We start from the raw sequence: 26,009 nt of genomic DNA on the forward strand, positions 1-26,009 counted from the left end.
TTCAATGTATATTTAAGAAAACTGAACACACTTGGTGCAAAATTCACCCAACAGTTTAAACCCCAGATATAGTTTACTAGAAATATATAATTGTGCCTTGTAGAATTGCTAAGTAATTTTATGAGTTTCATTATTTTGAATTATTTCCAATGGAGATAGAATGTTCATCACAATGAATAGTCAGGAGCAAGCTGGCTGAATTTATGAATCCCAAAAGAACTTTTAATACTCGGAATTGATGTGTTTTGGACTTTAGGGTTTGATTTAAAGAATCACAAAGTTGTTACAGCACGTAAGGAGGCTATTTGGCCCATCATATCCACAGCAGCTCTCCAAATGAGCAACTCACCCAATTCCAGTCTCTTACCTTCTCCCTGGAACTTTGCACATTCTTTTGTTCAGATAACAGTGTATATCTTTCAGTTGAATCTTCCAACTCTCAGGCAGTGCATTCTAGAACTTAACAACTCACTGGATGCAAGTTATGCCGAATGACATTTTGCTTCTTCAGCCAATTATCTTAAATCTGTACTGTTTTGTTCTCAAAGAGTTTCAAAACAATTTCTTCCATCTAGATCCGTCATGATTATTAACACCGCTATCAAATCTCATCTCAACCTTCATTTCTGCAAGGAGAACAGTACCAACATATCCAATCTATTCACAGAACTGAAATTCCTCATCCCTGGAACCATTTTCATGAATTTATTTCTGCATCTTTTCCAATATTCTTGTAACCTTCCTAAAGTGTATCACCTACAACTGGGCTCTCCAGCTGAGGGTGAGCTTATGTCTTATACACATCCAACATAACCTTGTTAATTTTTAATAAAGTCCACAATGCTGTATACCCTAGTATGTGCTCTCTCCACCTGGGGAGCCACCTTTGGTGACTTATGCACATATGGATCCAGAGCCCTCTGAGCCTATATCCCATTTAGAGTAGTACCCTTTATTTTATACTACCTTTCCATGTTCTTCCCACTGAAATGAAGCACTTCACATTTATTTACAATGAACTTCATCTGCAATTTATGCACACGTTCCACCTACTCATCTCTGTCCTTCTGAAAGTCTGTATTCTCCTCCTCACAGGTCATAATGCATCAAAGTTCGCAACATCTTATCTTTTGATCAAGCACTGAGTGCCCTTGATTGAGGGACTCCCCACACCCCAGGAGATACAAATCCAGCTGGGCAGTTTTACCCATGACAGATGGGTTAGTCCAGTAGTCATTGGATAAGACTCTTAAGTGAACATGAGTTGGCCACTTCCCACCCAGAACTTATTTCTGCTGGTGGGAGTGCAGCAGGGTCCAGGTCCACCAACATCTCTCCTAATTACAAGCCCTTTCCACCTCCAAGTGTGTAATGAAAGGATGAAAGATTTCATGCATAATCCTTTGTAATTTTGTCATAGCTTTTTTTTTTTAGAATCCCTACAGTGTGGAAGCAGGCCCATCAAGTCCACACCAGCCCTCTGAAAAGCATCCCACCCAGACCCACCCCCATCCCTGTAACTCTGCAGGGGCCACTGCTGTTTGTCATTTTTATAAATGACCTGGATGAGGGCGTAGAAGGATGGGTTAGTAAATTTGCGGATGACCCCAAAGTCGGTGGAGTTGTGGATAGTGCGGAAGGATGTTGCAGGTTACAGAGGGACATAGATAAGCTGCAGAGCTGGGCTGAGAGGTGGCAAATGGAGTTTAATGCGGAAAAGTGTGAGGTGATTCACTTTGGAAGGAGTAACAGGAATACAGAGTACTGGGCTAATGGTAAGATTCTTGGTAGTGTGGATCAGAAAGATCTCGGTGTCCATGTGCATAGATCACTGAAAGTTGCCACCCAGGTTGATAGCGTTGTTAAGAAGGCGTACAGTATGTTATGTTTTATTGGTAGAGGGATTGAGTTTCGGAGCCATGAGGTCATGCTGCAGCTGTACAAAACTCTGGTGCGGCTGCACTTGGAGTATTGCATACAGTTCTGGTCACCGCATTATAGGAAGGATGTGGAAGCATTGGAAAGGGTGCAGAGGAGATTTACCAGGATGTTGCCCGGTATGGAGGGAAGGTCTTATGAGGAAAGGCTGAGGGTCTTGAGGCTGTTTTTGTTAGAGAGAAGAAGGTTAAGAGGTGACTTGATAGAGACATACAAGATGATCAGAGGATTAGATAGGGTGGACAGTGGGAGCCTTTTTCCTCGGATGGTGATGGCTAGCACGAGGGGACATAGCTTTAAATTGAGGGGTGATAGATATAGGACAGACGTCAGAGGTAGGTTCTTTACTCAGAGAGTAGTAAGGGCGTGGAATGCCCTGCCTGCAAAAATAGTAGACTCGCCCACTTTAAGGGCATTTAAATGGTCATTGGATAAACATATGGATGATAATGGAATAGTTTAGGTTAGATGGGCTTCAGATTGGTTTCACAGGTCGGCGCAACATCGAGGGCCGAAGGGCCTGTACTGCGCTGTAATGTTCTATGTTCTATGTTCTATGTTCTGCATTGTCCATGGCTAACCCATCTAACCTACACATCTTTAGACTGTGGGAGGAAGCCTGAGCACCTGGCAGAAACCCACAGAGACATGGGGAGAATGTGCAAACTCAGAACAGTCAGTCACTTGAGTGTGGAATCAAAAAAAAATGTGCCACTTCCAAGGAACAGCTTTAACCCTGTACAATCTGACTGAAACTCCGAGCAAACCACACCCTCAATTCACCATCTCCCAACCCCACTAGCCAATCCTGCTGAACATCAACCTCCAAGAGGAGACAAAAGTCAGAACATGCATTTCTACAGTGCCTTTTATAACCTCAGCAGTCTCCCCCACACGCTGCTGCTGCTCTGACTGATCAACAACTTCAGGCAGCAGATGGCTTTGCTGTCCCAGGAAATGGTCCATCGAAAAGCCCACCGGCTGACCCTTTTAGTTGCTGAGACACACCACACTCAGTGGATTTTCTCTATTCACAGTAATTGGAGGTGTTGTTTGTGATTTTGTGCCCAGCACGACACTTAGAAAAATAACAGAAGACTGAATGAAATAATGCAACCAAGCTGTAGACAGTCTCTCCCTTTGTCAATCCATCATGGTCAACGATGACTTGCTTCTACATTAGAAATTAGTTCTCAGATGACTGAAGAGTCCTACAGTCTCTATCTCTGTGGGATGCATTGTTATTGGGGAACGGGAGGCTGGGATGCCATGGTTACAATGCATGGTTACATGTCAATGCTTCATTTCAACCCATCATCAGCGATGACACTCAAGGTGTGCAGCTCCTTCTTGGGTTTTCCAGATATCCACGTTGCATTTCTTCAAGGAGGCTTGAAGAACTTCATCTGCCCTCCTAGGGCTCACTTTCCATAAGTGCACAGTAAGCTCCCACAAGCAGCAACCAAACAAATGACATGGGTTAGGTACTCACTGCGTGATAAATATTTAGCTGGACCACAGGGGAAAACCTTGCTATTCTTCTTCAAATAATGAGATAGAATGTCCTTTATATTCACCTGAGAGGGTAGATCGGGCACTGGTTTAACGTCCCATTCAAAAGATGGAAATGATGGTCTAGTAATGCAAAATGTAGTCAGGATAATCCTAGTACACCCATACCACAGGCAACTAATTCCCATCGAATTTCTGCATGGACAACAAAGATGGTGACTGCACCTTGATTGCAGAATGTGGAATGATTTTACTGAAATGAATTTCTTTCTTCTGATGCAGAGTAAGTTCCTTGTTGTGCCTGGGAAAGGGTTATACCTGCTCCTAAGCTTCACCTTCCAGATTGGGATGATGCCCTCAAATGCAGAGATAACAAAAACCGACACACACTGTCTTTACTTCTCTCATGTCTTACAGGTGAATTCACCCACAGTCTCTTCAGCATAATGGGGAGCGCAGTCTCTCCTAATGAAGTAATACCTGACAATGTTATGTCAGTGCTGCAGCCTGAGCTGATGTTTGAACAACTAAATGGTACTTCAAGAGATCAGCTGTTCAGCTGGAAACAGTATTTTCATTGTGCAGGTCGGAGAGTTGTGAAGCTGCCCAACCAAGAGCAATGCATACTCTGAGGAGTAAATGCAATGTGGAATCCAGAGCGTGGCTTTTGTTAACAGTGTTGTCTTAGCTAAGGATTTGATTGATTTGTTAGAATGTGAAAAGAATGAATCTGTCCTTCCATTTGCAAGCTCACCGAGAGCTAATAGAGAGCTAGCAAGTGAAAGATGCCTAGATGTTATCTGTGATTTTTTTTTTTACCAGCGAACAGAGAGAATTTACAACATATTTGTAAAAAGACCAAGGATATGTGTTATTCTGCTGAGATATTACAGATAAGCTGCAAGAGCTACCATGTATAACTCCTTTATTGTGAGTATAGCTTTGTCTACCTATAGAGGCATACACTTACCTTGCAGAAGGAATTCTTTGGAGGAGTGGTTGTCATAGGAGGAAAGGTTGAGTACAATGGGACTTAGTAGCATGAGAAATGATCTCTTTGAAAAGTATGATATTTTTTAGATGGCTTGATAATGTAGATACCATAAGGCTCTTTCCCCAGGTTGTCCAGAATTAAAGGAATGGTCAAGTGTTCTGGCCATCATTTATCTCTCAACTAACATCACTAAATTGATTAATTAATAATTTATCACAGTGCTGTTTCTTTTCTCCATCTTAGCTGCTACATAAAGCTACTGTAAAATCATTGCTAAATTGGGGGGGTGGCATGAGTTGGCACTAAATTGGCAAAGGGCCTTGAGGAGTTGGTGGAGGAAGCATAGGTTGGAATGGATGTCATAGATACCATGACAATGGGCAGGGGGTGAGGATTGGAGGCCTGGTTTTTGTTTTATTGGGTACTTTTATATCTTAAAGTAATTGCTGGTGCACTGATGCAGGCCTTCCACCCAACCAATATAGGGGAGGCAATGGCGTAGTGGTATTATCGCTGGACTGTTAATCCAGAGACCCAGGTAATGTTCTGAGGACCTGGGTTCAAATCCCATCACAGCAGATGGTGGAACTTGAATCCAATAAATATCTGGAATTAAGAATCCAATGATGACCCGTGACTCCATTGCCGATTGTTCGAAAAAACCCATCTGGTTCACTAATGTCCTTTAGGGAAGGTAACTGCCATCCTTACCTGGTCTGGCCTACATGTGACTGCAGACCCACAGCATATGTGGTTGACTCTTAACTGCCCTCTGGGCAATTAGGGATGGACAATAAATGCTGCCTAGCCAGTGACATTCTTATCCTGTGAATGAATAAAGAAAGAAATTCTTGCAGCCTGGCATCTTTTGCAATGTTTCCAGAATTGGTCACTGCAATTCCGAGAAAATTCAGCCCTTGGAACAGAAACCTGAAGACCTGAAGCACTTTCTCCCAGGTCAGGGTTGTGGATTTGGTATGGCTCTAACTCTGCACTCTTAACGCAGGGGACAAACTCAGGCTGAAGTGTCATTGGATTAGTCAGCTCCACTTCAATTCCACTTTCCTGTCCAATTCCCAAATCCCTCAGTTTCCTTAAGACCCAAAAATCTGTTGATTGTGCTTAATATCCACTAAAAAGATTCACATTTGAGACTCTCAAGCCAGGATAAACATCCTTTGGGTATCTCTGTCTTCTACGTCCACCCGAGAGAACAAAAAGGGCCATGGTTTAACATCTCACTGACACCTCTGGCAATGTAACACTCCTTAAGCATTGCGCGGGGTGGTTTAGTCTAGATTTTCATGCTTGAGTCTGCGGAATTGGGTTTAAAACCAGAAACTTGATTCAGATGCAAGAATTCTACAGCCGACAAGTTAGACTTCAAGTTATTTGGACACCAGTGCAATGAATTAGTTTCACCGATGTACTCGCACAAGTTCTGAACATTGTTAACAGCAGTGTGCCAACTATAAATCCATGTTAGTACTGCTGCGAACCTGCCATTGCCTTCTAAGTGTTTAATACTTTTTTGCACTGCATATGTAGAGACTGTAGATCTCTATTGTACAACAGGTTCTGGATGTACTGATAAATAAATCAATAAAAGTTAGTTTGCAGGTACTGAAAGTGATTAGAAAGGAAAATGGAATGTTGGAGTTTATTGCAAGTAAAATGGAATATAAAAGTAAAAGTGTTGTGTGGCAGCCGTGTAGGGCCTTGGTGAGACCAAATCTAGAGTATTGTGTATAGTTTTGTTCTTCTTACTTAAGAAAGAAAATAATTGCAATGAGGATCAGTTCAGCAACTCCGAGTATGAAAAGATTGTCTTATGAGAAAAAATTGGGCTTATAACCATCATAATCTCATAGAATGAAAGAATGAATCATTGAATCAATGATTGAATTGAACCCCGGTTCAGTGAAGGTGGCAGGAGGGCAAACCAGGCGCAACACCAGCCTAAAAGTAAGGTGTCATCCCAATGAAACTACAAAACAGTGCCAATCAACCTAAGCAGGGAGTGATAGATGGAGCTAAGTGATCACACAACCAATGGATCAGATCTAAGCTCTACAGTCATGCCACATCCAGTTGTGAATGGTGGTGAACAATTGAATAGCTCACTGGAGGAGGAGGCTCCACAAATATCCCCATCCTCAATGATAGGAGGGCAAAAGATAAGGTTAAAGTATTCGCTGCAATCTTCAGCCAAAAGTGCTGAGTAGGTGATACTTTTAAGCCTTCTTCAGAGGTCCATTACATCACAGATGTCAGTCTTCAAGCAATTTGATTCACTTGAAGTGATATCAAGCAGGCACTGGATCCTGAAAAGGCTAAGGGTGTTGACAACATTCTGGCAATAGTCCTGAAGACTTGTGTTCCAGAACTTGCCACACACCATCCAAGCTGTTACAGTAAAGCTAAAACACTGGCATCCACCTGACAGTGGAAAATTGTTCAGGCATGTCCTGTACATGAAAAGTGAGACAAATCCATCCCGGCCAATTACCAATCCAACAATCTACTTCTCATCATCAGTAAAGTGATGGAAGGTGTCATCAACAGTGTTATCAAACAGCATCTGCTCAGCAATAACCTGCTCAGTGACACCCAGTTTGGGTTCTGCCAGGGTCACTCAGCTCCTGACCTATTACAGCCTTGGCTCAAACATGGACAAAAGAGCTTCATTCCAGGTGAGGTGAGAGTGATGGCCCTTAACATGAAGGCCACATTTGAACAAGTGTGGCATCAAGGAGCCCTAGGAAACTAATTAATTGGAATCATAAGGAAAACTCTTCACGGTTGGAGTCATACCTGACACATAGGAAGACGGTTGTGGTTATTGGAGGGCAGTCATTTTAGCTCCAGGACATCTCTGCAGGAGTTCCTCAGTGTAGTGCAATATGTCCAATCTTCTTCAACTATTTCATTAATATCCTTCCCTCCATCATAAGGTCATGGGAATGTTGCTGATGATTGCACAACGTTCAGCAACAGTTGTGATTTCTTAGATACTGAAACAATCCATGCCCAAATGCAGCAAGACATGGATAACATCCAAGCTTAGACTGACAAGTGCCAAGTAACATTCATGCAACACAAATGCCAGACAACGACCATCACCAATAAAAGACAATGTAACCACTGCCCCTTGACATTTAATGGCATTGTCATCGCTGAATTCTTCACCAGCAACATGCTGGGGGCAATAATTGACAAGAAATTGTACTGGACTCATCACATAAACACAATGGCTACAAGAGCAGGTCAGAGGCTAGGAATACTGCAGTGAATAGTTCACCTCCTGATTCCCCAAAGCCTGTCCATCATGTAGGATACATAAGTCAGGAGTGTGATGGAATCCTCCCCACTTGCCTGGATGAGTGCATTTCCAACGACACTCAAGAAGCTTGACAGGACAAAGCAGCTAACTTAATTGGCATCACATTCAGTCAATAAATCAGTGTGTATCATCTACAAGATGCACTGTAGAAATTCACCAAAAATTCTGAGACAGCACCTTCCAAACCTATGATATAAACCATATAGAAGGACAGAGAACACCACCACCTACAATTTCACCTTCAAGCCAACCACTATCTTGACTTGGAAATATATTGTCATTCCTACAACATCAAAATCCTGGAATTCCCTCCCTTAGGGCATTGACAGAGCAAATACCATATTATACTTCTCCTTGTGAGGGCAGTCCAGAACTAAAAAAAAGAGGCAACCAGAATTGTATGTAGTACTCCAGAAGAGACCTCACCAGCATCCTGTACAACCTCAACATGACTTCCCAACACCTATACTCAAAAGTCTGTGCAAAGAAGACAAGTGTGCTAAATGGCTTCGTAAACACCCTAGCTACATGTGATGCAAACTTCAAAGAATTATGTACCTGAACCCTAGGTTTCTCTGTTCTACAACACTACCCATGGCCCTAATTTTAATTGTATAAGTCCTGCCATTGTTTGTTTTACCAAAATGCAATTCCTTGCATTCATTCAAATTAAACTCCATCTGCCACTCATCAGCCCATTGACCCAAACAATCAAAATCTCTTTGAAATCTTAGATAATCTTCACTGTCAACTATACCACAAATTTTGGTGTTTTCTACAAACATATTAACCATGCCTTCTATATTCTCATCAAAATAATTTGTATAAAGAACGAACAAAAGCAGACACAGCACTAATCCCTGTGGACCGCCATTGGCCTCCAGTCCAAAAAATAACTTTCCACCACTACTCTCTGTCTCCTGTTGTTAAGCCAATTTTGGATCCAATTGGCAAGCTCACCCTGAATCCCATGTGACCTAACTTGACTAATTATACTACCATGCAGAACGTTATCAAAGGCTTTACTAAAGCCCAAGTAAACAATGTTTATCACTCTGCCCTCGTCAATCTTCTTGGTTACTTCCTTAAAAAAATCAAGTTTGTGAGACATGATTTCCCTCACGCAAAACCATGCTAACAATCCCTAATCATTCCTTGCATCTCCAAATGCATATAAATCCAATCTTTCAGAGTCACCTCCAACAACTTACCCACCAAAGTCAGACACACAGGTCTATAGTTTTAAGGTTTCTTCTTACATCCTTTTTTAAACAAAGACACAACATTAGCTAATCTTCAGTGATCTGGAACCTCAACTGTTGTTATAGATGATTCAAATATTTCTGGAAGGGACCCCACAATTTCCTCTCTAACTTCTCACAACATCCTGGGATACACTAGCTCAGGTCTTAGAGATTTATCCACCTTTATATTTTCTAAGACCTGCAGCACGTCCTCTTCTGTAATGTGAACTATTTTCAAAACATCAATATTTACTTTCCTGTTTTCTCTAGCCTCCATTTCTTACTCCACAGTAAAACTGATGTGAAATATTCATTTAATATCTCTCCCATCTCATGAGATTCAATACAAAGATGAACTGTTTGATCTTTAAGAGGCCCTACTCTCTCTAGTTGCTGTCTTACTCTTAGTGTACTTGTAGAATCTCTTTGGATTACCCTTAATCTTATTTGCCAAGACTATCTTATACCCCTTCTTTATTTTCCTGATTTCACTATTAAGAATGCCCCTGCACTCTTTATAATGTTCAAGAGATTAATTTGAACCCAGTTGTCTATATCTAATAAATGATTTTTTTTTTATTTTTGACTAGAACCTCAATACCTTTATTCATCCATTGTTCCACAGTAAAACTGATGTGAAATATTCATTTAATATCTCTCCCATCTCATGAGATTCAATACAAAGATGAATAGATAGAATAGTTTAGGTTAGATGGGCTTCAGATTGGTTTCACAGGTCGGCGCAACATCGAGGGCCGAAGGGCCTGTACTGCGCTGTAATGTTCTATGTTCTATTTTCTATGTTCCCTAATTCTACCAGCCTTACCTTTCAGTCCAACAGGAACATAAAGACTCTGAACTCTCATTATCACACTTTTGAAAGCCTCCCACTTGTCAGACAGCCCTTTACCTGTGAACACTCTACTCCAATCAACTTTTGAAAGTTCGTGTCTCATACCATAAAAAATTGCCTTTCTCCGATTGACTTTTATCCTTTTCTATGAACATTTTAAAACTAATAGAATTCTGATCACTAGACCTAAAGTGTTCCCCTACTATCACCTCAGTCACTAGCCCTGCCTGATTACCCAAGAGCAGGTCATGTTTTGCTCCTTCTCTAGTAGGAATATTTACATATTGATAAAGAAAATTTTCTTGAACACATTTAACAAATTCCTCACTATCCAAACCTTTTAGCACTATGGTGGTCCCAGTCAATGCATGGAAATTTAAAATCCCCTATTCTTACAACCTTATTATTCATACATAAATCTGATATCTCTCTGCATATCTTTTCCTCAATTTCCCTCTGACTACTTGGGGGGGCACATTATGAACCCATCAAGGTGATCATTCCTTTCTTATTTCTAATTTCAACCCATATACTCTCACCGGATGATTTTTCAGAAATATCTTCTCTAGATAAAGCATTAATGTTTTCCTTAACCAAAAACACCACTCCCCCTCCTTTCTTGCCTTCTTTCTTATCCTTCCTGTAGCATCTAAAACCCGGAACATTGAGCTTCCAGTCCTGTCCCTCCCTCAGTCAAGTTTCTATAATAGCTATGACATCCCAATTCATGTTTCCAAACATGCACTGAGTTCATCAGCCTCACCTGCAAGACCTCTTGCATTGAAGTAAATGTGGTTTAATAGTTCAGAGTTACTTCTTTCTCTGACTTGCTATTGTCTGTCTTTTCTAATTAGCTTGTTCTTTTCAGATTTATAAACATCCTCTCAAATCTTTCTATTTACAATGCTACTTTGCCCCTTCTTTAATAGTTCACAGTCTCCCTTAATAAAACTAGCAAATCTCCCTACTAGGATATTGGTCCCTTTCCAGTTCAGGTGAAGCCTTACCTTTTTGAACACGTCTTTTCTGCCCCCGAAGAGATCCCAATGATCTAAGAAACTGAATCCCTGAACAGTTCACCATCTCTTCAACCAGTAATTTATCTCCATTATCCTTTTATTCCATCCCTCATTTCAGCGTGGCACTGGGAGTAAACCAGAAATTATTACTTTTGAGGTTTTGTTTTTTAAGCTTCTACCTAACTTCTTATATTCATTCTGTTAACCCTTAATTGTTTCCCTAACTATGTCACTCATATCAATATGTACAATAGCTTCTGGATTCTCATTCTGCCTTTTAACAATATGTTTCAAACGTCTTGAGACATCCCTAATCCTGGCACAATTAAAGCAACACACCATCTTAGATTCACACTTAATGCCTTAGAATCTCCTATCTGTGCCTCTGACAGGAGAGTTTCAAATGTTTTGAGACATCCTTAATCCTGGCACCATGAAAGCAACACACCATCTTAGATTCATGCTCAATGCCACAGAATCTCCTATTTGTGCCTCTGACAGGAGAGTCCCCCGTAACAATTATTCTTTTAAATTTTGTCAAAAGCTGCCTAATGTAAGATTCATTCTTAGTACCCAAGTTCAGACTGCTATTTCTATTTTCCTCTGAGAGACTATCCCTTTCAACAGTGCCCAAAATTGTTTGAGAAAGGAATAGACACAGGAGACTTCTGAACTACCTTCTTACCTTTCCTGACAGTCATCCATCTATCTGACTGATCCTGCTGTGTAGTCACTTCTCTAAGTCCACTAGCCATCTTGCTCTGTGTTTCTTTATGCCCTCGATGATATTAAGCCTAAAAAGAAGCTTTCAGTAGCACCTCATAAATAAAATATTGTAAATGACCTTTCATACCCACAGAAATTAATGTTAAAAATGCAAATTTTTCTTTAAAAAATCAATCATATAAAACTTAAATAAAATCAACTATATAGCTGTACAATCAAATTAAAAACAATAACTTCTCAAGTAGTCCAGCAGACAGTTTTAATTCCTTGGATAAAATAAAAAACAATTCCTCCAGAGCTGACCATGTGAAGACTTCTCCAAACATAAACACAACTCCGTTTAGGCAAAAAAACTGTCCTCCACGATTCCAAAATAAAGCCTCTTTATCATGGTTAAAAAATTTCTATGAGTATAATTTTTTCGCAAGATATAAAAACCTTGAGCCGTCAATGTGTAGGCGTCTCCAAAACCTGGGAGTTTTGGGTCATGTGCAGGCAGGCGGGACTAGTTTAGTTTGGAATTATGCTTGTCATGGACAGGTTGGATCAAAATGTCTGTTTCTGTGCTGCATAACTCTATGATGAAGGCATACAGTTCAAAAATTAGAGATCTCTCAATTAAGATAGAGATAGGGAGCAGTCACTTCTCTCAGATAGTTGCCAATTCACTGGATTCTCCCTCCAAAAAAGCAGTGGATGCTGGGTCGTTTAATTTACTCATGATTTTGAGTTAGATGACAAGGGAATGAAGGGTTTTGGGTGGCAGGTAGGGAGTTGAGTTGAGGCAATATTTAGATCAGTCAAAATCTTATTGAAGAGCGGAGCAGGCTTGAAGGGCCAAATGCCAATTCCTGCTCCTAATTCTTATTCTTATGATAAACCTTTCAGAGTGTTACTACAACTACAAATTCAAATCCAGGAGTATGAGGTAAAACTTTACCAAATTGGTAATCTCTGGCATTTAAAGCTTGTTTAAAAAGATTCATAGAGAGCAATCTATGTTTTTTCATGCTTCCAAACATTCATCAAAAGTTAAGCTTCCTATGATCTAAATGCTCAACTATGAATCCATGGAAGCCATATTGAAACCTTCCCTTATTTGTTAAATAATAAGAATGTCAGCATTAATTTATTGGATGATTTGTCCCCAGAGGAGAGAAGGCTGATCCAGTAGAATATCATCTAAACAACACAGATAAACTTTCTTTAGAAGGTAAAGCTGAAAATATATGATAATTTGTTCAAAATTCTTTTTTAAATATCAAATCTTTTGGCACCAATCTATGCAGGATTATGGGATTAACTGTTCCAGTTATACATTTCTTCATTTTTCTTGATTGAATTGTTATTACAAGACTATTTTTATTCTGACAGTTTAGTCACAGCACATGAGGAAACTGGAACCTGCCACACTAATGAGATCCACCTAATCTATGCTGTCAACTTGTTATGGGTGAGGGATTTTCTTCTGTCACTTGTATGGCTTTGAATTGACTTCTGTTTAAAAGCATTCACTTGGTGTAAGAATAGCAGAAGTTAATGCCATTGTCATGCTGAGATTTTTGAACTGAATCCAGCCATGTAGCGCTGCGAGTTTATAAGGCCCAGCCTACTTGCCAACGTGTGCCTGAGTCTTGCCTTCCACTCCCGCATTGTCTCTGACAAGTGCATAAAAACTACAAACAGAAACAGGTCATGCAGCCCAACTGGCCTATGGTACTGTTTATACTTAACTTGAATCTCTTCCCATAATTCTCCAGCATATCCTGCCAATTCTTTCTCCCTCATGTAATTAACCAGCTTCAACTTTTACGCATCTACTTTGTTTTCCTCAATACTTCATGCGTTAGTGAATTCCATATTCTCACCATTCTCTGGATTAACAAGTCCATCCTGAATTCCCTATTGGATTTATTGATGGCTTGACATCACTGCAGCAGTTCCTCAGTGTAATATCCCAACCACCTCCAGCTGCTTCATCAATGAGCTTCCCTCAATAAGGGATGGAAATGGTTCAGCAGAGAGATGTTTATTGTGGATTGCCCAGTGTTCCATGCTATTTTTACTTCCTCAGATAGTTAAGCAGAGCATGTCCACGTGCAGCAAGATCTGGGTGACATTTAGGCTTAATTTAATGATGGGCAAGTAATATTTGCAACACCTTTTAGAATTAGAATTAGGTTTATTGTAAAGTGTACTCAAGTGCAAAGTACACGAGTATGGTGAAATGTGTATGATGTCACCACACAAGACACCATCTTAGGTACAAAGTACCTAGGTATGAATCTTAGGTACTAAAATAGACTGGGTACAAAAATAGAGAAATAAAGAGAAAAGCCAGAAGTTCTACATTACAGTTCTTTAGTATAAATTAGGAAGATAAAGAAATAAAGTTAAAAGATAAACATCACAGTCCTTCTATATCCTGCAGAAACTCCACACTGTAAGCTTTCCACACATGGTCTCGCTCTCCCTGTCCTGCCAGGCTTGAGACCTGTGACAGGCTGACTGCACCAGGCCCCAGTCCACCAGTCAACCCCTCCAGGTCCCCAGACCGCCCACCGCTCCCTTCACAAGCCAAGGTAAGTTTTAAAAAAAACACTAAAAAATTTAAAAATAGAAGGAAGAAAAGAGAAAAAAAAAACACTAGATGGAAAGTACGAGCCCCGGCTGAGCCTGTATGCTGCCTACTCTGCCGTCGCCATCTGGTTCAGACACCTAAGTACCAGGCAATGACCATTTCCAATAACAGAGACCAACCATCTTCCCTTGATAGTCAATTGCTTTACCATTCAACATCAGATCCCTACTCACATTGACAGGATATCTTGGCCTCCCTTGGCCAGAGCTCTCTGTCACTCTGACATTGAATGGCAACGGAGGTTCTTTGGCTTCCTAGTAGCATTCCTTCTCCTCCTGTTGCCACTTACTGTCCAGAATGTCATTCCTGTCAAGAGATATACAAGAATACCTTTAAAAATGAAAAACAAAAATAAAAAGCTGAAGCAATCAGGTCAGGCAACAATTTGGAGCAAAAAATAAACCATATGTTTCTGGTTGATGACCTGTCATCAGAACTCAGAAAAATTAGATAACGTAATAGATTCTGAACACATAAAATGAGGGAGGGATAACGAAGAACAAAAGGAAATATTTGAGCTAGGGTGGAGGAAAGCAGGGTTAAATAATGAAAGTTGCATGATACAAAAGCAACGGGGTGGGAATGACTTAAGTGAAGGAACAGAATTTGGGTCTAGACAAGGTGTGAATGGCAGGAAAGCTGCTGTTTAAATGCAAAGTAAAGGGATTGAAAATGAAACAAGAGAATTAAAAGAAACAGCAAAAATTAAGTAAACAAAATGGAAGCAGAAGCCATGATCTAAAATCGTTGAGCTGTTGCCCAGCTCCAAAATATTGTACATAGCTCAGGTGTTGTTCCTCAACCTTATGTTAAATTTCATTGAAATACTGTAGCTAGCTCAGGACAGGTCAGAGAAAGAACAAAATGGAGAACTGAAAGGACAGTCACCTGGAAGGGGTAATGTTTGCAGACCCAGTCCTGAGGAAGGGTCATCAGACCCAAAATGTTAACACTGATTTTTCTTCACAGATGCTGCCAGACCTGCTGATCTTTTCCAGAAACTTCTTTTTTGTTCCTTATGATTCTTTAACTAATGGAAATTTCCAACTACAAGTGTCTCAAGGTCCCACATGAGCAAAAGTCTCCATATATCTATTCATTTGAATAAATTCAGGGAGCACCTCATAAAAGTAGCAGAGTTATTTAAACTTCTATCAAGAAAAGCAGCATGATTGATGACTTGGCTCACAAAAGGATTCATTGCAATACTGTGCCTAGAATTAAAATCAACACTTTGATTGTGTTTGCAACTTTGTTCGATAGTTTCCTCTTCTATTTACACATTCTTGAGGCTGAATTATAAGAAATTCACTGGCATTAATACTACCCACATGGTTTCACATTGCATAACCTCAGGTCAGATTAAATTTAGGTTTGTTTCAGTCAGTGCTGTTAATCTGCTGCATCTAACGTGAATAGTTGTAACAATGCTTGGCTTTGTCTTTTCATGTTGCAACTACGGTTTTGTTCTTTAAGTTGCTAAAATAGAAAGATTTGGTTTAAGGTGCATTGAGATTATATTTTAAAATTAATTATCCATGCATTTTACTGTGTTGATGTGTGTCATGTTTCTTCCAAATCTGTATGAACAGGGATTCTATTTACATTGTACACCCTATTCCCATCAGGGCACTGCCCACATTTCAACATCTTCAGCTAAAACCAATACAAAGAGAAAGTATTAATAAACATTCAAGGCTGACATTAAGGCAATGCTGCTTTGTCAGAGGTGCCACCTTTGAAATGAGACCTTCAATTGTGGTGACATTTGTTTTCCCAGATGGATGTGAACAATCTCATGGTGCTGTTGTGAAGAAAGCATGATGAGTTCTCCTTGACATCTTCATCGATATTAATTCCTCAATCACAATGGCAAAAACAAACAGATTAACTAGTTATTACATTGCTGCTGACAGTGATCTTGCTGCATGCAAAATGGCTGCCAATCATTTCCATCAAAGAACACTGACTGAAATTGAGCAATCAGATGGTTACAAAAAGTATTCTACAAATCCAATTTTTTTTCTGTTTCTACCTGTCCAGATGGACCCACTCTGTATTGGGAAAATGGTTTCCAGCTTCCCAGCCAACAGAAATGGCTTTGCCTCTCCAACTAGTATTCCTGAGTTCAGAGACTAGTCAAGTATGAAGACTGGCCTGCCCAAATATCAGATGACCCTATCTCATACAGGGCATTGATTGACTGACATTTTAGTCGTTTGGAATTTTAACAACTCCAATAAAATATTCAATCTCTTATTCAGGTCCTTAGTAAAATTCTATTGACTAGAAATTTGATGGAACAACATTGTTTTTAAGGCAAAAAACAGGCCCCTAAATATCCAACAATGGCGGATGCCAGCAATGGACCGACCACTATCTTGGATCAAAGCAGGCAAGACATGTCCAACAGCAGTGCCCAAGCCAGGTGTGGGGCCTTTGTAGAGCTGTTTTCAATGACTTTGCATATTTGGGCTGACCTGCATATGAGAAAACTAGGCCGAACTCGGCCTAACCTCAAAGGGGCCACTACCAAACAAAGATAAGTTTAGAATTTTGAGGGTGGAGTCATGTGATGTAGGAGTTCAGCTCCCAATTTCATTGCAACACCGATAGCCACCCATCGCACCTCCCCCCCATCCCTTCAATGGTCTTTTCATACAAGTCTCCTTTCAGTCCCTACCTAATTACACCCTTTAAACACTTTTCGACCTTCCTTCCCATCAGCCACAGTTTAAGTCCAACATCAATTGTAAGCAGGTTGACTAATTATTTTCTCAACAGTTGACCTGTGTTTTAAATGAAACAGAAATATTCATGCTGCATATTTTCCTCGCCTGAACAACTGAAACATCAAGTTGTCACTCTCAGTAAGATCAAGTTTGATCTATGAGAGAGAAGCAATGGAACTGAGTTTCCACCCTGTTGATTGACAATATGCAGAGTTATGAGGCATCTGTTCCAACAGGTCTAACATACTGTTAAAGAACAGGCAAATTTTCATAACAGAATCATTAACATGTAGTGTGTACAGACTTGTAGGCACTAATAGGAAATGATGACCGAGAAAGCTATTTTCTTGGAATATCAAACCTGTTTCAGTACTTGAAGATCCAAAAAAATTCTTGTTTCTGCCTTTTGACATTTTCTTGACCTTCTCCTAATGGAGTTTGTCAGGTCTTTCCCTCCATATTTGCAAGTATTTTAATAAATCTTTCAGTTACTTTTGTTTCTTGTCAAGTACTGAGCACTGTTTAATTAGCATCACCACAAACTGCATCTTTTTAGCACCTTTGACATTGAAAATTATCCCAAGGCACTTTGCGGGAATGCCATCAAACAAAGCATTATAGGAAATTATTAAGGCAGGTGATCAAATGTTTAGTCAGAGCAGTTGGTTTTAAGGAGCATCATAAGGAAGGAGAGAGGTGAGGTGCAGACATTTGAGGTAGGAATTTGAGTGCTTAGGGCTCAGTCAGCTGAATACAAGCTGGGAAAAGTGGAGTAATTAAAGTCAGGGATGTACTAGACATCAGATTTAAAGCAACACAGATATTTTACAGAGTTGTTAGGGCTGGATGAGATTACAGAAACAGGGAGTGGTGATGTCAGGGAAATGCTTGTAAACAGTTGAGAATTTAAAATTGCAATGTTGCTTATCTGCGCAGGAAGCTCAAATATAATGAGCGAATGGCTCCTGGGGTCATTAAGGCCAGAGGCAACTGAATGTTGGATAACCTCAAAATTACAGAGAGTGGAAAGCTGGCAAGGAGTATATCAGAATGAGATAGTAAGAACTGCCAATGCTGGAGTCAGAGGTAACATAGTGCGGAGCTGGAGGAACATTCTTGAAGGGTCCCGACACAAAACATCAGCTTTCCGGCTCCTCTGATGCTGCTTGGTCTGCTGTGTTCCTCCAGCTCCACACTGTGCTATCTAGTATATCAGAATGGTCAAGTCTAAACATAATCAAGGTGTAAATGAAGGTTTCAGCAGCTGACATAGGCAGTAAGGAGGATTAAGAGGTTTTGGCTGGCTTAAGAGTGGACAAATTCCTCAGGTCTGGATGAGGTTTAGAAGATTTAGAAGATTAGAAGAGATTTGAGGAAAAGTGTTTTCACCCAGAGGGTGATGGGAATGTGGAATGCACTGCCTGGGTGGTTAGTTGAGGCAGGACATCTCTCAATCTTTAAAAAAACATTTGTGAGCACTTGAAATGTCATAACATTCAAAGCTAAGGGCTAAGTGCTGGAAAGTTGGACTACTATAGATTTAGAGTATTTTTGTTGGTGCAGATTCAATGGGCTGAAGGACCTCTTCTGTACATTCTATGATTCTGATGTGCAGAGAAAGGGGTGTTGTTGGCCATTATTACAGAGATACAGTGGTAGAGCAGATATGCAAATCAGAATTTCATCCTGAGGTTAAACACAACACCAAGGTTACAAGCAGGTTGAAGTCTCAGACATAGTTCAATAAACTGCAGATAACAAGGTGTACAGCTGGATGAATACAGCAGGCCAGGCAGCATCAGAGGAGCAGGAAAGCTGACGTTTCGGGTCAGGACCCTTCTTCAGAAAAATGCTTTCTTGTTTTCCTGCTCCTCTGATGTTGCCTGGCCTGCTGTGTTCATTCAGCTCTACACCTTGTTATCTCAGATTCTCCAGCATCGGCAGTTCCTACTATCTCTCAATAAACTGCATCTTTTTTATACCAAAAGCTCTTCTCGTTAGAACAGAAGTTGCTACCCTTGCACACTCTAGATCACATAAGTCCCTGAAGAACTTACATATTTAGAAGATACAGTATGATAGTACATGCAACAGATTACAGGTGTCTCTAGGGCACACAGCATTACTTTGACTGCTGTTCTCATACATTCTGGTGCCCACACTTAGTTCCATGTGCAACCATATGTACACACTTGTCTTTCAACAGCATCGACTCACTCCTTCTCAAAGTTCCCCTGGTTTACACTTTCATTTCATCTTTCATTTCATCTGATACAGCAACAAAACATCTTTTCTGTTCATTTCAAGTGTTAAGGAACATACATTCCAACAACTTATTAGTACAAATGCTCCTCCAGATCCTCCCTTCCGTCTTTTTCCCTCTGTCTCCAGCCCTTCTTCTAAATTCCATCTCTTACTGTATGTTCATTATGTCCTCTAACCTTCCTGTCTCTGATGCTGAACGATCTACCCTTAGAAAGGACTTAGTTTTATTCCCTTACTTCTCTACCTCAATGAATTTCAAGTCTGCATGACATTAAAATCTTTTTCTTTTTGCCTCAGTTTTAATTTCTTTAGCAGGAGTCTTCCCCAAATCTGCAAACCTCTTCACTTGCCTCTAGTATTCTCCCTTCAACTGGAATCCTCCCTCTAGCCTCTTACCAATTCTTACACTTTTTCTGAAGTAAAGTCATATTTGACTCAAAATGTTAACTCTATTTTTCCCTCGATAGATGCTCTAGACCATCTGACGGGCTTTAGCACTTTCAGTTTTCATTCAGATTTCCAGCATCTGCAATATTTTTCTCTTATTGGCTAAATGTGACCAAGCAGTCCGATAATTAAGAGACAGTGGAAGGATTGAGATGGAATGATGAGGTCAAGTTGGGTGTTGACACTGTACATGTGGCAATTGATGTTGTGTTTTTGATGTTACAGATGAAAATATGAAAAATAGATAGAGATCAAGGATAGGTGCTTGGGGGATACTTAAGGTTATGGTGCATAGACAGGCACAGAATTCAAGGCAAGAGATTCCTGCCTCCAATAGATCGCTAGTAACGGAAGCTGGTGAGAGCAGTCCCACACAGCTGGGCAACAGTGGAGAGGTGTTGGAAGGGATGGTGGCGTTAACTACATCAAAGCTGGCAAACAGGAAGGGAAGGCAAAGAGGAGATGGCATACTGTGGTCACCGTCACATGCCATTTTGACTTTCATAAGATTCCTTTCAGAACTGAGGCAAGGCTGAAAATTGATTAGAGGGGTTCAAACATGAAATTCGGTGAAAAAAAGGGTGCACACCGATTTGAAGGGCAACAGCTATTCGAACATTTGAGAAAATAAAGGGAGAATGGAAGTGGGTGATTATCTTGTTGGAGTTGAGGATGGAATTGACAGGCAGGCGATAGCTGGCAATAGAGAAAAGAAACTGGGGATTATCTTACCATTCTAAAATGATTCTGGAGTTATGGCTTGTTTTGTTTTCTGAAGAGAAGTGATTACGGCAGATTTGAAAGTTAGGGATCAGTACTTGCGTACAGAGAACCATTAACATGAACAGTCAACATCGGAGCTAGGAAGCAAAGGTAAGTTGTCAGCAGTTCACTAAAAACATGGTCAAAGAAGCAGGAGGTTTGTTTTAATGGTAAGATGTACTTGAAGTGGGCAAGAAGGGGAGAATGCATAAGGATATTATTTTTCTTTAAAAAATGACAAAACCTCTTTTAATAAAACACTATTCATTCTAAGGTGGCTGCCATGATTTACCTGACTTTTAGAACTGCAACTTCTATCACATTTTTGGAAGCCTCCTAAAACAGATTGCAATGCCTGAATAACATCCTTGTGGAATGTCACACCTGCCATTGGACCCCAAAACAGCAAGGACAAGTCCAGTCTTTCTGACTCCAATCTACCCTTGAGGTATATAACGGAATTAACAAAACTGGCTATGTACAAGAGTAGTGCTAAGGTCACCTGTCCGCCTCTGTTACGTGGTGATGGTTCTTGACAATGAGAAGTCCTACCTTAGTATCAATAGACTATCGATTGCTTTCAATGGCATCATTGTATGTCTGATGCACTTTGATTTCTGAAAACTTTTTATTAAGATGTCTTGCTTTCTTTGTGGCAATCTGCAAGAAGTAACATCAGAAGAAGCAGGCTACATTATCCAGACTTTTACTCAACCAAAGGTTTGAAGTTTTAAAGTCTCTGATTTCTGAAAAGTACTGAATTCACCTGGGAAAGCAAGCAAGTTCTTAGTTACATGTATTAAAGCCACCTTCTCTACTTGCTGCACATCTCTTACACCAAAGAAACTCCACAAATCCTCTCTTCAGTTATCGGGTCTTGCCTGGTAAGTAACTCCTGCATGCAACAGCCCCTCTCACTAGACTCTGATATTCATAAACAGGGTTTGGGAAACAAAACTTCAGCCTAATGGACTGAACAATGGAACAATTTCAGACTGACTCCCTTCCTTGTCTGTAATAGGGGAGATCGGTGAGAAAGTAGGGAAAGATGTAAGGTTTGGTCGAGTGTAAGAGGATACTTAGAGGAAGTTTAGTTCAGTGGAGTTAAATGAGGGAAGTGGCAGCAACAGCTGAAGAGATTGCCTTAAGCCAAGTCACAATGTTATGCCAAAGTAATTCCTCACATTTATCATTGATGTGGAGCTGCCAGTGTAGGTCTGGGGTGGACAAGGTCAGAAATCACATGACAACAGGTTATAGTCCAACAGGTTTATTTGAAAACACAAGCTTTCGGAGCGTAGCCCCTTTGTCAGGTGAAGTGAGAAAGAAGCACACAGAACACAGAATTTACAAGTAAAAGATCAAAGGATCACACAACTGATGAGGATATATTAAACAAACCTAAGATGCTGGTAGATCTTTAATCAGTTAGATAGTTTTAATCGATTAATACGTATTTATTATTATGTATTTATTATTGGAGTTGTAAATGGAGGCAACAGGGGACAAGGTTTTAAATTGATTGCTTCAATAGAGAGAATACATTGAGTAAAGTAGAACAAATCACTTCCCTCCATTAACTCCACTTGTCCACTGAGCCAAACTTCTTCTAAAGATCCCCTTATGTTGGACCAAACCTCACATCTAAACCCACTTTCTCACCTACTACAGTCAGGGGCAGGAGTCAGATTGAAAATCCCAAATTACATTGAGGAATGATCCTGGGATATTGAGTAGTTTTACTGAGACTGGAGAGCGTTTTATGTGGTCCAGCCAGATCTGATAGTGAATGGTTAAACCAGTGTTGTGTGCCATATCCATTCACCTATTAGAGATAAGAGAGTGTAACTAAGGTGCATATCAGCAGGAATGGCCAGATTGGGAGTAGAGTAATGATTTTATTGGGCATCACAGCATTGAAGGTGGAGAACAAATAAGTCACTGGAGAAGATTATGGTTAACAGAGAGTCGAAAGATTAGACACGTTGAAGTTTAGAAATGCAGTTGTACGTACATTGGAAAACTATTATTTCAGGGTGAGCACAGACTGGTTTGTGGTTAAAAGGGGGAAGGTGAATGTGAATGGGGAACAACACAAGGAAGGGATCAGAGGTGGCCTCATCTGTAAATAACACCATGAGAGGAACGCAGCTAAGTGAAATGGCAAGGTGAAGGAAGATGAGCCATATATTTTGGGTTGGAGAGTTCACAAGGAAAGGGAGATGAAGGGAGGATCAGAGGACAGCGAGCTCAGAGGAGGGAGAGCAATGTGAGTGGAGATGGAGATTGAAGTCACTGAGAATGAGAAGGCATTCAGTACAGAAGCTATTAAGGCAAGAAACCACAGTGAGAAAAATTTGGTACTTGGGAGGGCAATACAAAATGAGGATTTTAAATGGACAGTGATTGGGTAGAACAAGGTTTACACCCTCAAAGGAAGAAAAAGTGCCAAGTGTGATTTGGTGATAAATTCACCGCAACAGCCTAGTTGGGGCAAGGAGCCTTCAGTTAGAAGGAGAGTATCATCAACTGTCAGTCACATTTCTATCATGGCCCTGACATTGAGACAATCATCCTCAATATGCTAATAGATGGCAAGAGCCTTGATCATAAATGAATGGACATTATGGAGGGATATACAGAGAGGGCAGAGTGTGAGCTGATTCACTGACAGAGACCACACAGTAAGCACTGAGAGAGATGAATTGGAGGGTTGGCAAGGTTAGCCCCTAGTGGGAGCATTAAGTTAGTAAAAGAGTAGAATTGTACATTTAGGGTTGCTGTGTCATAGGAGTCATGGAGTCATACAGTACAAAAACAGACTCTTTGGTCCAACTCATCAATGATGACCAGGTTTACTAAATTGAACTAGTCCCATTTGCTTGCATTTGGCCCATATCCCTCTAAATCTTTCCTATCCATATATCTGTCCAAATGTCTTTTAAATGTTGTAATTATACTCACCTCCACCACTTCCTCTGGCAGCTCATTCCATATATGCACCACCCTCTGTGTGAAAAAGTTGCCCCTCGGGTCCATTTTAAATTTTCCCCTCGCACCTTAAACTTAAGCCCACTGTTTTTGGACTCCCCTTCCCTTCTCTACCTTGGCTAGTCAGGGGTTGGGGGATATAAACTGTTAGGATATGTGGGAAAATTGAACTCGAGTGTGCTCATTCAACCCCCATGGAAGAAAGAGATGAGAAGGAATTTCTTCTCTCAGAGAGTCATTAACCTTCAGACTTCTTCACAGACAACAGGGTCACTGGAGGTTGGGCAATTCAAGGCCACATTAGATTTTGACCTACAAGGGAATCCAAAAGGGAAGCAGACAGGAAATGGTTTAATCAGATCAGATTGATCTTATTGAATAATGGTACAACTTGATGGGTGGATGGTCTACTCATTTTTCTATTCCTTAATCTTAGATATTCTTAAATTCAGTTAGTGAAGTCCAGAAACTACTTGAAGGGAAATTATTGGAGTGCACGCAAATGGAGGGTTTTTTTCTGTTTAGTCTATTCACAAACTTTTTATTTTGGCTGATTCTCTTCACAATCATATTTGGTGCATATTTGGTGACTTGAGGACATTGAAATGTACAGTCTTGCTGAGAGCATCATAATCTTCCTACAGTCACACTGTCCCATTCCATATATCCTTGAAACAGGGTGTTTAGTGCGCAGAGATGTTCTGTCACTTCTCAAAACAGTCATATTTCCTGATTTAGCGCAAGTAGTCTCTGCAAATAATAATGATCCATTGCATCTTCATCTGGATCACAATGCTTGTTCAGAATGTATTGATTAGCCCTGGATCAATGCATTCCTTGTGAATGGAACTCTTCTTGTTGATTTGGCTCCACTAATGGCCTCCTGTGAGAACTTGAAGTCCAGGCCTACATTACAGTAGCAGTGGGGGAACATTTCCTCACTGCCTTCACCCACATATGCTCACTTCTTGTTCTGGAAAATGGTGGGCTACTTTTGGTAAGTTCTTGCAGTCTGGTTGTTGAATAAGGTGGAGATATTTCGAAAGCGATGAGGATTCTTGAGGTGTACAGAATTAATTGCTGGGCAGAAGAAAGTAATGACAAAATTGGAAGCTGCCAGGAGATCCACAGAAATGTACCTAGAATCCTCACAGTGTGGAAAGAGGCCATTCAGCCCATCTGCACCAACCCTAATAAAGAGCATCTCACCCAGACCCAACCGCCCACCATAACCCTGCATTTACTATGGCTAATCCACCTAACCTGCACATCACTGGACAACCTACCTAACGTGCATAGCTTTGGACTGTGGGAGTAAACCAGAGCACCTGGTGGAAACCCACGCAGACACGGGGAGAACATGCAAACTCCACACAGACAGTCAACCAAGGTTGGAATCAAACCCAGGACCCTATGAGGCACTGTGAGGCAGCAATGCTAACCACTGAGCCATACTTGAAGGGAGTGAAATTCTAACCAGGAACAAGGTTATATCTGAATCTGTAAAAACAGTGGAACCAGGAAGGCAGTCCCAGTCTTAGTAGAAGTGCAGGGATGGGGGAGCAGCAGTAAAGTTACCTTAAAATTTTAGCAACTAAGAAGCAGTTCAGAGACATAGTAACTCAATGTTACAGTGTCACTATTGTAAAAACATGGTGTTGATATCCAGAAGAATGCAGAATTGTGGAAACCAAATTTGGGGAAAAAAATTGTTGATTGCAAATTGCAAAATTGCAAATGAAAAACATGCCTGATCATGGAATGGAATATTCTACTGCCCATAAAATGCTAACCCAGTCTCCTCCCTTTTCCCATGCAGGTATTGAACCATTCTCACCACGACAAAGTACTAATGAAAATTTTAAAAATTACATCGAAACCACCTAATTTCAAATCTAGAAGACACATTTCACCAACAAAGAAAACTTTGAAAGCTGTCACTGTTATGGTAAATATGCAGAATGTCAAAATAACAGTTACCCATCTGTATAATTACCTGATCTATTTTGTTAGTGGTATTGGTTGTGCTTGTTAACCAGATAACTTGCTGCTTTTCAAACAGTACTGTAGGAACTTCACTTTGTTCAGAACTCGCAGAAAAAATTTCTGGAATTGGTTCCAGGCTCCTGCAGCTTTGGTGACCTTGAGGATATTGAAACTCATGGTCTTAATGAGAGGCCAACACTATCCAGCACCATTGACTTCAATCCTATGCATTTTAAATTTCCACAATTTAATATTTAACATTTGTTCTTTGCCTTGAGAAGTTGGCGGATGAGCTGCCTTTCTTGAACCATTGCAGTCCATGTGGTAAAGTGCTGTTAGGAAGGAATTTCCAGGATTTGGAGCAGCAACAGTGAAGTAATAATGATATATGTCTCAGAAGGGAACTTGAAAGTGATGGTTTTCCTCTACGTCTACTATAGGGTGGTAGATGTTGAGAGTTTTCAAGCTGCTGTCACAGAAGCCTGCAGTGAGTTGCTGCATTGCATCTTTTTAGCGGTACATACTGCAGCTATATCAGTGGTAGAGCAAGTGAATG

General features: G+C 40.5%; 1 long non-coding RNA gene across 1 annotated transcript in view; it reads left to right on the forward strand.

Annotated features, from left to right (window-relative positions):
• Positions 1 to 26,009, forward strand: part of LOC125487519 — a 55,360-nt gene that overhangs the window by 14,786 nt on the left and 14,565 nt on the right. Inside the window, exon 2 of the long non-coding RNA XR_007265933.1 lies at positions 25,287 to 25,415. This is a non-coding gene — a long non-coding RNA (uncharacterized LOC125487519). The remainder of the gene's footprint in view (positions 1 to 25,286; positions 25,416 to 26,009) is intronic.

This window comes from Rhincodon typus, chromosome 3, assembly GCF_021869965.1.
Source record: "Rhincodon typus isolate 14 chromosome 3, sRhiTyp1.1, whole genome shotgun sequence".
Lineage (NCBI taxonomy): Eukaryota > Metazoa > Chordata > Chondrichthyes > Orectolobiformes > Rhincodontidae > Rhincodon > Rhincodon typus.